The 12630-nt window shown below is 46.0% G+C and overlaps 1 protein-coding gene across 4 annotated transcripts in view; it reads right to left on the bottom strand.

Annotated features, from left to right (window-relative positions):
• Window positions 1-12630, bottom strand: part of TRAPPC9 (trafficking protein particle complex subunit 9) — a 652210-nt gene that overhangs the window by 480996 nt on the left and 158584 nt on the right. The gene's annotated exons all lie outside the window — the stretch shown is intronic.

The raw sequence follows: 12630 nt of genomic DNA, 5'->3' as shown, positions 1-12630 counted from the left end.
GAGCGGCTCACTGCTGTTCCTGCCCTCCTGGTTGCCTCACCATTGCCCTTTTTGTGAACCAGCTCTCTGTGCTAAATTTCCTCCATTTGAATAAGGAAACTGACACTTACACATTCAAGTAGCATGTCTGTGGTCATGTACGGAGAAGAGCCATGTCACTGTCGTCTGACGGATGCTCACTAAGCATTTGCTATGTGCCCAGCCCGGTGCCAGGCACAGAGAGCCTCACACAGAATGCCAGCCTCGAGACAGGGTGCATCCCGGGCACTCGGCACACACCACAGACACAACCAGCCTAGGAGAGTGACGGAAGAAAGGTCCTGGAGAGACCAACGTTCATCCAGAACTTAAAGGGCAAGGAGAAGCCAGGCAGGTGAGAGAGGAGGGTGCGTGAGCCTGTGCATCGGGGTCTGGACTTGCGCATGTACGTGTCCACACGCTCCCTCGTGGGTGAGTGCATTTAGCTGACATCACACTCAGGACTCCTCACACACACTGGTCTTCTCACCTCTCCCTTTTCAGGACTCAGTAATACTGCACTGGAGGGATAAGCCACAATCTGTTTATCCACTCATCAGCTGATGGGCACCTGACTTGCTTCCACGTTTTGACTACAGGACTGTGAACAGTGCTGACTGGAGGCTGCCGAGGGCTGGGGAAGGAGGAATGGGGATCGAATGCCTAATGGGCACAGGGTTCGTGTCTGGGCAATGAAAACATTTAGAAACAAATGGTGGTGTTGGCTGTACAATACTGTGAGTGTGGTTACTGCCACTAGATTATACACTTGAAAACAGTTAAGACGGCAAACTTTATGTTGTACAGATTTTATCACAATTAAAAAAAAAACATTTAAGGAAGATAACACTTGAACTGACATTTTTATAAGACAACAATGGCAGCAGTATCAGTGATAACAACCACCACAGTTCACAGGAATAGCTGCTGTTTATTGAACACTCAGTAATGCCGAGCACTGTATCAAGTGTTTAACACGTATTGTAACCACCAGCAGAAACCCTGTGGCGTAGTGGTTAAGAGCTGCAGGTGCTAACCAAAAGGTCGGTAGCTCCTGGGAAACTCTAGGTGGCAATTCTACTGTCCTACCGGGTCACTGTGAGTCAGAGTCGACTCGACAGCAACGGTTTTGTTTTTTTTAATAACGACCAGCAGAGTTATCTGGCACTATCCATCCCCATTAGGAGGAAATAAGATTGTCACAGGAGAAGTAGCTTGGTCCCAGTCCTCCAGCCAGTAAGTGGCAAAGTCAGGGTTCAAACCCAAGTTGGTCTGATTCCAAAGACTGCTTTCTTAACTATATAATAACTAATTTTCAAATCAAAGAAGGCCAGATCTTGGGGGTCTTCTTCTAGCCCCCATCCCCACTAAGCCAGTGCTAGCAGCGGCAGCCTGCTCTCAGCTCCACCTCTCTCTCCGTGAACACCTAGCCGTGCTCGCAGGACTTGGCAAGAAAATGAGAGACTGAAGAAAATGAGTCCTTTCCCTCCCACTCCCCAAGACGCCAGCTTTCCGACAATGCTAGAAGGTAACCAGCCACTTTTCTACCAGACGTATCTGTAAAACTTTGCTCTGCATTGCCAGGTGTTAAATACATATACAGTCTATAGAAACAGCATGACATAAACTACGTGTAAAACAGGCCAGGCCGAAAAAAGCTAGAAAGCTCACCGGGGCAGGTAGCGCGTGGGTAAACTCCGGGGTGTCTGGTCAGCTCGCTAGCGAGCTCCGTGGGCCCTGAGAATTACTCATAACGGGCATCCCTCTGTCCGTGGGAAGAAAGGAGCCCTAATCTGCCCGTCGGAGCTGCAGAGCCTCCCGAAGCTTCCCTCCCCTTTCCTGGCCTCAGCCCTGGGTGACTGGCAGGGCCTCCACCACCAGCTCTACAGTGGGGCTTCCAGCTTGGACTGTCTCTATTTTAACACACATCCACCTTCGCTCATCCAGGAATCATTAAATGTCACCATTCCGGAAGTCAGAGAACAAGGAGAAAGCTAAGCTGGTTTCTGAACTGCTGGAAGGGAGATCAACCCAGAAAATGCAGACGTGGGGCCCAACTCCCCGAGTGGAGCACACTTGCTGTGGAGAGCCAGCGTGAGCCATTCTCATGTCCCAGTTTCCCGGTCCGCCCGCAGACCAGGTGTGGAAAATAGGGAATCCGAACCCCATCGCCTACCCATGCCAGGCACTGTGTTGGATGTTACCGGCATTACCACTTGTCCTCGATTCCACATGAGGAAGGTGCTGGACCCCAGTGAGAATCCAGATGCGAACACAGCCTCCAAGGTCAGATGCTTACTCAAGGCTGGTCACACGGCTGACGCTTGGCAGAGCCGGGGCTGGACACTAAACCTGCCAGACTCCAGACCCTGGAAAGAGGCTGTGCTAGAAAAACAACAAGTTTTTCTAGGTGAAATAACTGCCAACAACAACAGAGACCGGGAGAGAAAAACCATACTAAACCAATAGAGCACCACAGCTCGGGCCCTAAATGTACCAAAGGCTTGCTGCAGAGGACATCTGAACACTGCCATGCCTGCCCACTAGAAGTCCATCAACTAACTAAGCGAGGGTCAAAGTCCTGTATTTGCAGCCCCAATACTGCCAGGTACACAGTACGCTCAGAAAGACTCCTAACTGCACTGATCATTTTTGTATTAAGTTCTGTGACTTAAAACTGGCACTTCCTGGAGCCATGAAAGCTGGATGGACCCCTGAAGTTACTGCCCTTGGCTTAAAACTTAAACCAATAATATCCCCTGAAGTCTTCTTAACACCAAACAATTGTTTGGCTTAACTAGTAAAAAATGTCTGCCTTCAGCACTGTGGAAACTCTGGTGGTATAGTAGTTAAGAGCTACAGCTGCTAACCAAAAGGTCGGCAGTTCGAATCCACCAGGTGCTCCTTGGAAACACTCTGGGGCAGTTCTACTCTGTCCTATAGTATAGGGTCACTATGAGTCGGAATCAACTCAATGCCAACAGGTTCATTTGTTTGTTTGTTTGCGCTGTGCTCTTTAAAGAACTTTCTATATGGGATCCAACTGACAAGCCACTAGAAAGTTTAGATAGGAAGCTTAGGGGGCAGTGAGTTTATGTTACTGGGGGAGGAACAGCTCAGAAAAGGAGGGTGAGAATGGTTGTACAACTCGAAGAATCCAGTCAATGCCACTGAACTGTGCACGCAGAGACTGTTGAATTGGTGTACGTTTTGCTGTGTGTATTCTTAACAGCAACAAAATTAATTTTTTTTTAAAAAACTGGCACATTCACATGACAGGCAAATCCACTCACAGGGAACATCTTATTCCCCACTGATGCCAAAAACACCAAAGTATTTACATACAAATAATCACACAGGAAATTCGCAACACCACAAGCACGTCCCTATAGCGAGGCACGAGAGAAAACTGAACGGCTTAGACAGCAAAGCTAAGACGGTTTTCATGACTCAAAAGAGGGTCTTTTTGTGTCTACTTCTTTCGCTATTACTGTAGTCCAGACTGGGACATCTGAGGGGCTTTTCAAAACCGTAGGCAACAAACAACAGCTGTCAGGGAGAGCAGGATGGACACAAAGCAATATCGCGACAAATGTCGCGGATCTTTTCCCCTGTAGAATTTACTGCCCCATAGCGTTTCCAAGGAGCAGCTGGTGGATTCAAACCGCCGACCTTTTGGTTAGCAGCTGAGCTCTTAACCCCTGTACCAGCAGGGCTCCAAATGAGGGCCCAACGTGGCACATGAACCCACAGCCCCGAGGCTAAGACTCTCATGCTCCACGGACGGAGCTAGCCAGGTGTAGAATTTAGACCCCGGGATGACGGCCATCATTTTAATGGTAGCATTTACTTTAGTTGTATCCAATGACACTGATTATTTTACACTAACGATAATACAGAAATCACGACCACTGCTGCCCTTCACTATTTGGGAAGCCATTAGTATTTGCTTTTATATGTAATGACTCTTTCTACAACATTCGTGAGAAAAATAAGCAGTAAAGACAATCTCTCTTCAATGAAACCATTTATAAATTTTTAATTATACCAAGGTAGAGTCATTACTTTTTGTCAAAAAATTAAACTAAAATTAAGGGGTGTTATGTGTATATGCGTACAGTCCACCCGCCTGTCCGTGTGTCATCCTGTGGTGGCTTGTATGTTGCTAAGATGCCGGAAGCTCTGCCATCAGTATTGCAAATGCCAGCAGGGTCACCCATGGTGGGCAGGTTTCAGTGGAACTTCCAGGCTGAGACAGACTAGTACGAAAGGCCTGGTGACCTGCTCCTGAAAACCAGCCAACAAAAACTTTATGAAAACAATCAATCATGAAGATGACACAGGACGGAGCACTGTCTGTTTCTGTTAAAAGTGACGTCACCGTGAGTTGGAGCCGACTCGACAACAACTAACAACAACATGTGTGCTATTATACATGCGGCCGCCATGAGTCGGAGCCGACTCGACGACAACTAACAACAACATGTGTACTGTTATACATGAGGTCACCGTGAGTTGGAGCCGACTCAATGACAACTAACAACAACACGTGTACTGTTATACATGAGGTCACCGTGAGTTGGAGCCGACTCAATGACAACTAACAACAACACGTGTACTGTTATACATGAGGTCACCGTGAGTTGGAGCCGACTCAATGACAACTAACAACAACATGTGTACTGTTATACATGCGGTCGCCATGAGTCGGAGCCGACTCGACGACAACTAACAACAACATGTGTACTGTTATACATGAGGTCGCCATGAGTCGGAGCCGACTCGACGACAACTAACAACAGCATGTGTACTGTTATACATGAGGTCGCCATGAGTTGGAGCCGACTCGACGACAACTAACAACAGCATGTGTACTGTTATACATGAGGTCACCGTGAGTTGGAGCCGACTCGACGACAACTAACAACAGCATGTGTATTTTGTATACCTGTTGCCGCTGAGTCGATTCCGACTCATTACCACCCTACAGGATAGAGGAGAACTGCCCCATAGGATTCGAACAGCCAACCTTTTGGTTAGCACCTGAGCTCTTAACCACTGTGCCACCAGGGCTCCTCATATTTATGTACACATGAATTCTACACTTGTATATGCATAGATACACACACTCATAAATCCATATATATCTTAGAGCGTTAGCTGAAAAGTACAATCAATTTTTCTTAATTTGGACTTTATTACAATGAAATATGTGATTAAACATGGCTGCAGTTTACATGTTTTACAATCTACAGATAAGGTATGCTTACAAATGAACTGTAATTCGGATAACCACATGACAAGCACCGGTTAACAGATAATCTTCGTCTTGAAATGGGTCATAACGCTCATCTCCATCAGCCATTTGTGGACATGGGGACACACTGGCCCCATAAAAGCCCAAGCAACCACAGATAGGAATCTACTGAGAGAGCCCACCAAGGCCGAGCTGATCCTGACTATAGCTCAACCCTAGTGCACAGTCACGATGCAAAAACGATAAGAAACACAGTTTTCAAGACTAGGAATTAAAACAAGACAAGAAAGCAATGAAGTTGGGGGGGAATAAACAAAACAATAAGCTTATATTTAACTGAAGGTTTGTGTCTGAGGAAAAAGGAGCTTATTCAGGGGACAGGTCTGACATGTGAGAGCCCTGACAGACCTCTCCGGAGCTTTCCAGGTGTGAGGACTAGGAGAAGGAAAGACAGGGTGACAGGCAGGACTCCCACACACCGGGCCGGGGGCTCCCAGCAGGGACCTGAAAACACTGCCGCCAAAAGAAGCCAGTGTTCCTCAAGCAAACAGGGAGCGGGTCCTTTTGTGCTCGGCAGTGTCCAAGGCTCTCCACACACACGGATGTTGAGTCGTCACCAACACACAGTGAGGCTGGTCCTGATTATGTTTACTGACAGCCTCCAACTTCACAGGCACCAAGGATGCAGCACTGGGAACAAGCGGACCGCCCCCCGCCCCCCGGCCCCGCCGCCACACACACAAAGACCTCTCACGGCTGTTGTGATCATCTCATGAGAAAAAACAGTCCAAGAACCAGCCATCTGGCACATGTTGGTGGTGGTGGTGTTGTTAGGTGCCGCTGAGTTGGTTCTCACTCATAGCAACCCTATGTACACCAGAATGAAACACTGCCAGGTCCTGCGCCATCCTCACAACTGTTGTTATGCTTAAGCCCATTGTTGCAGCCACTGTGTCAATCCATCTTATTAAGGGTCTTTCTCTTTTTCATCAACCCTCTACTTTACCAAGCATGACGTCCCTCTCCAGGGACTGATCCCTCCTGACAACATGTCCAAAGTATGTAAGACGCAGTCTCACCATGCTTGCTTCTGAGGAGCGTTCTGACTGTACTTCTTCTAAAACAGATTTGTTCATTCTTTTGGCAGTCCGTGGTATATTCAATATTCTTTGCCAACATCATAATTCAAAGGCATGAATTCTTCTTCGGTCTTCCTTATTCATTGTCCAGCTTTCACATGCATAGGAGGCGACTGAAAACACCATGGCTTGGGTCAGGCGCACCTTAGTCTTCCAGGCGGCATCTTTGCTCTTCAGCACTGTGAAGAGGTCCTTTGCAGCGGATTTGCCCAATGCGATGCGTCCTTTGATTTCCTGACTGCTGCTTCCATTGGTGTTGATTTTGGATCCAAGTAAAATGAGATCCTCGACAACTTCCATCTTCTCCCTGTTTATCATGGTGTAGCTCATCGGTCTACTTGTGAGGACTTTTGTTTTCTTTATGTTGAGGTGCAATCCATACTGAAGGCTGTGGACTTTCATCTTCATCAGTAAGTGCTTCAAGTCCTCTTCACATTCAGGAAGCAAGGTTGTGTCATCTGCATAATGCAGGTTGCTAATAAGTCTTCCTCCAATCCTGATGCCCCATTCTTCTTCATATAGTCCAGCTTCTCGGATTATTTGCTCAGCATACAGATTGAATAGGTATGGTGAAAGGATACGACCCTGATGCAAACCTTTCCTGACTTTAAACCACACAGTATTCCCTTGTTCTGTCCGGATAACTGCCTCTTGATCTATTTACAGGTTCCTCATAAGCACAATTAAGTGTTCCAGAATTCCCATTCTTCACAATGTTATCCATAGTTTGTTATGATCCACACAGTGGAATGCCTTTGCATAGTCAATAAAACACAGGTAAACATCCTTCTGGTATTCTCTGCTTTCAGCCAGGATCCATCTGACATCAGCAATGATATCCCAGGTTCCATGTCTTCCTTTCTGAATCTGGCCTGAATTATGGCAGTTCCCTTTCGATATACTGCTACAGACGATTTTGAATGATCTTCAGCAAAATTTTGCTTGCATGTGATATTAATGATATTGTTCCATAATTTCCACACTCGGTGGGACCACCTTTCTTGGCAATAGGCATAAATATGGATCTCTTCCAGTCAGTTGGCCAAGAAGCTGCCTTCCAAATTCTTGGCATAGACGAGTGAGTATGTCCAGTGCTGCATGCGTTTGTTGAAGCATCTCAATTGTTATTCCGTCAATTCCCGAAGCCTTGTTTTTCACCAATGCCTTCAGTGCAGCTTGGACTTCTTCCTTCAGTACCATTGGTTCTTGATCATATGTTACCTTCTGAAATGGCTGAACGTCAACCAATTCTTTTTGGTATAGTGACTCTGTGTATTCCTTCCATCTTCTTTTGATGCTTCCTGAGTCATTTAATACTTTCCCCATAGAATCCTTCAATATTGCAACTGGAAGCTTGAATTTTTTCTTTAATTCTTTCAGCTTGAGAAATGCTGAGCATGTCCTTCCCTTTTGGTTTCCTAACTTCAAGTCTTTGCACATGTCATTATAATACTTTGTCTTCTTGAGCTGCCCTTTAAAATCCATTCAGCATTTTACTTCATCATTTTTTCCTTTTGCTTTAGCTACTCAATGTTCAAGAGCAAGTTTCAGAGTCTCTTCTGACATCCATTTAGGTCCTTCCTTTCTCTCCTGTTTTTTTTAATGACCTCTTGCTTTCTTCACATATGTCTTTGATGTCATTCCAGAACTCGTCTGGTCTTCTGTCATTAGTACACAATGCATCAAATCTATTCTTGAGATGGTCTGTAAATTCAGGTGGGATATACTCAAAGTCGTGCTTTGGCTCTCATCGACTTGTTCCAATTTTCTTCAGTTTCAACTTGAACTTGCACAGAAGCAATTGATGGTCTGTTCCACAGTCAGCCTCTGGCCTTGTTCTGACTGATGATACTAAGCTTTTCCATCCTCTCTTCCCACAGATGCAGTAAATTTGATTCACTGTTTATGTTGGTGAAAAAAGGCATTTGCAATGAAGAAGTCATGGGTCTGGCAAAATTCTATCATGCAATCTCCAGCATCATTTATATCACCAAGACCACATTTTCCAACTACTGATCCTTATTCTTTGTTTCCAACTTCTGCATTCCAATCTCCAGTAATTATCAATGCATCCTGATTGCATGTTCAATCCATTTCAAACTGCAGAAGCTGGTAAAAATCTGCCATTTCTTCATCTTTGACCCTAATGGTTGGTGCGTAAATCTGAATAACAGTCATATTAACTGGTCTTCCTTGTAGGCGTACGGACGTTAACCTATCACTGACAACGCTGTACTTCAGGATAGATCTTGAAACATTCTTTTTGACTATGAATGCAACGTCATTCCTCTTCAAGTTGCCATTCCCAGCATAGTAGCCCATGTGACTCTCCGATTCAAAATGGCCCATACCAGTCCGTTTCAGTTCACTATTGCCTAGGATATCAATGTTTATGTGTTCCATTTTTGACGGCTTCCAATTTTCCTAGATTCATACTTTGTACATTCCACGTTCTGATTATTAACAGATGTTTGCAGCTGTTTCTTCTCATTTCGAGTCGTGCCACATCAGCAAAAGAGGGTCCCAAAAGCTTGATTCCACCGATGTAATGACGGTCAATTCTACTTTGAGGAGGCAGCTCTTCCCCAGGTGTCTTCTGAGTGCATTCCAACCTGAGGGGCTCATTGTCTGGCGCTGTATCATACAATGTTCCACTGCTATTCGGAAGGTTTTCCCTGGCTAAATCTTTTCAGAAAGTCTGTCAGTTTGTCGTACTGTGGGGGCTTGCATGTTGCTGTGATGCTGGAAGCTATGCCACCGGTATTCAAATACCAGCAGAGTCACCCATGGCAGACACCTTTCAGCTGAGCTTCCAGACTAAGACAGACTAGGAAGAAGGACCTGGAGATCTACTTCTAAAAAGAATTAGCCAGTAAAAACCTGGCACACGGTGAGTGCCAAAAAGTAAACGCTGTTACTATTATTATCATTAAGGTGCACACGCCGGCAATTCTACCGTGTCACTTAGGGTCACCATGAGTCGGGATCGACAGCACCTAACCACATCCATAAAGCAAGGGTAGTAACACACTGGTCCTCTGTCCCAAGTCTCAGTGGAGGGGGAAGATAAGCAGAGAAAAATGACACAATAAGAAAAGACAGTGATGAAATCTAAATCCAAGAGCGAGAAGAGACGGTGACAGAGTGGACAGTGCTGGCATGGACCTACCTTGGAATTCTGTCCAGTTCCCATAAGTGCTCCCGACTTCCCTCAAGTTATCAATAAAGATCTCCTGAGGGCCACAAGGTGGATGCAAAAGAGTGGGCCCTTTGTGGGTGGGGCAGGGATGGACTGCGAAAGATGTGAGGGAACTCTCTAGGTCACGGAAATGTTCTCTCCTACATCTTGGTAAGGGCTTGGGATAGACACATGCGTGTATTTGTCGAAATTCATCAAGCGGTACACTCAAGATTTGTGCCTTTACCCCCAAAAAAGTAAACAGATATTAAACTTTAAATAATGACAGGCATGCTGCAGTGTTCAGGGGTAAAATGTACCGAACTCTGCAACCTACTTTGAATTGCTTTAAATATAATAAGATATGTTAGTGGACGGATAGGAAGCTGGAGAGATGCGTGATGAAGCAAAAATGGCAAAATGTTAATTAGCGAACCTAGATAGTGGGTTTACAGGTGTTCACTGTAAAGTCATTTCAAGTCTTCTGTATGTTTAGACATTTTCCTAATAAAAGGCTGGGGAGGGAAGGGGTGGCTGACACAAAGAGTGGGTTCCAGAAGAGGGCAAAGGCACAAGGAAAGCCGAAGGTGAGGGCAGGCAGGAAGGTGGGGCACCCCTGGGCGCTGAGGAAAGGCACCACTGAGATGACTGGGACAAAGTTGAAGGTCTTTTCAGGGAGAAGAAATGGTCTGTGCCAGAAGGAACGCACGGGGTGGGGTGGGAGCCGAGCACCTCAACAGGAGCAATACAACTCATTAGAACATCAGTGGTTCACACACCTTCATTTATTTAACCCACTCGACCAACAAGTGAGACGACCACAACCGTGTTCATCTCGTTCTTGTCCATCAGCGGCCCTCAGTACTCATCACCAACTTCGTGCCAGGCCCCGGAAAGAGAAGAAGCCCAGTCGCTGCCTTTGAGAGACTCGAGGCCCATAAACAAGCAATGACAAGACACAGTGACAGGGACCACAGCAGGAGCATTTGGGTGCTCAGACCACAAAAGAGGGGCACCCATCAACCCATCTTAGGAAGGCTTTCCAGAAGAGTGACAGCTAAGTGGAAACCCAAAGGACAAGCTGAGGTTCAGATGGCAAACAGGGTAGGAGCAGAAGTCCACAGGCTGTCCTGGAGAGAGGAGGCTTATCCGAAAGTCTAGAAGTGAGAGGCGGCACGGAATGTTGAGGGCACGGAAGTCGTTCCTAATGACTGCTGAGACTCTAGACCAGGCGAGAAGTCCCAAAGGATGAAGCAGAAACACTGGGCAGAGGCCAGGTCTTACAGGGCCAGAGGAGCCGTGGAAAATAGGGGATCTTTAAAGGATTCCCAAATAGGGGAAACATGTGCAGTTTTGTGCTTCAGAAAGAACAAGCAGTCTTGTAATGAATAACGGACACACACTTACCATTTGGGGTTATCGGAGAGGGGAAAACATATTTCCAGTTGTTAAGCTGTTACAATAAGGGAAATGATAATAAGAGATGTGAAAAAAAAATTTACCATCTCTGGTAATTTCCCTGATTTCAATATTAGTAATTCAGTATTGTAATTTCAGTATTAGTTTGCTTATTCAAACAGCAACCAAACCCTATAACCGATTAATCGAAGTCTGAGTATCAGATGAAGGTATCTTATGTCAAAGAGGCATTTTCTACCTAATTAGTGTGTATCTGCTCTCAAAAAATACTGGGCAAGGGAGGAAAGGATGAAATGAAGGTAGTTTAATTGAAATTTTCCAAAGACTAGGTATAAAAAAAAAGATACAAAAAAGCAAGGCCCATAAAATAAAAAAAATTATTAAGTGACCATATTAAAACCTTCTGCTCATCCAGAGACACCATTAAGAGAGTCTAAAGGCACCCACAGAGTGGGAGAAGACAGTCACAACACGTTTCCAACAAAGAAGTCATACCCAGAATACGTAAAAAAGAACTCCTACAAATCTATAGTCAGCGAGACAGAGAGAGAAAACATACCCAATAGGAAAAAACAGCAAAGGGCTAAATATCCAAGTGGCCAAAAACAAACAAAAGGTGCTTGCCTTCACGATCGCCAGGGAAATGCAAACAAAAGCCCCAGTGACACAATGTCGTACCACCCTCACCACCAGACTGGTGAGGGCGTGGAGCAAGCAGAACTCTAAAACACTGCTGGTGTAAACTGGTACAATCACTTTTGGAAATGGTTTGGCACTAAAGTTGAATGTATGTCCATGCTATGACGCAGCATCTCACTTCTAGATACATATTCAAAAGAGATGTCTATTCAGGTCCACCAAAACGCTCCAAAATCCTCATAGCAGCACTCTTCCGAAGAGCCCACAGATGGAGGCCACCCAGGTGTGCTCAGCAGCTGAATGGATGGATAAATGTGGTGCATTCCTACATGGGGTATTATACAGCAAGGACGATAAACCGTCCACAACCACACATACTGAGATGCACGAGCCAAAGAAGCCAGGCATGACAGACTACAATATGGTATGATTATAATTTTTACTTCATAAAATGATTCCACTTATATAAGGTACAAAAACAAGTGAAACAAAGCTACACTGTTCGCAGCCAAGACAGTGACTAACCTTAGGCCAAGAAATGGGTACACACTTGATATGCTTAATTCTAATCCCGGTAACAACTCTGCAAAATGGCAGTGGCTGTGGCAACACCAGAGCGGAGGTGGAGGTGGTGGAGGTGGTAGTGCTGGTGGTGGTTGTGGTGGTGATGATGATGGTAGTAATGGTGGAGGTGGTGGTGATGGTGGAGGTGGTGGTGGTGGGTGTGGTGGTTATGATGATGGTGGTGGTGATGGTGGAGGTGGAGGTGGAGGTGGCGGTGGAGGTGGAGGTGGTAGTGGAGATGGAGGTGGAGGTGGAGGTGAAGGCGGGGGCGGAGGTGGAGGTGAAGGCGGGGGCGGAGGCAGAGGTGGAGGTGCAGTTGGACCTGGAGGTGGTGGAGGTGGTGACGGTGAAGATGGTGGTGGTGGTGGAGGTGGTGGTGGGTGTGGTGGTTATGATGATGGTGGTGATGGTGAAGG

The sequence above is a fragment of the Elephas maximus genome, chromosome 15, assembly GCF_024166365.1.
Source record: "Elephas maximus indicus isolate mEleMax1 chromosome 15, mEleMax1 primary haplotype, whole genome shotgun sequence".
Classification (NCBI taxonomy): domain Eukaryota; kingdom Metazoa; phylum Chordata; class Mammalia; order Proboscidea; family Elephantidae; genus Elephas; species Elephas maximus.
This window is presented reverse-complemented; position numbering and strand designations above follow the sequence as displayed.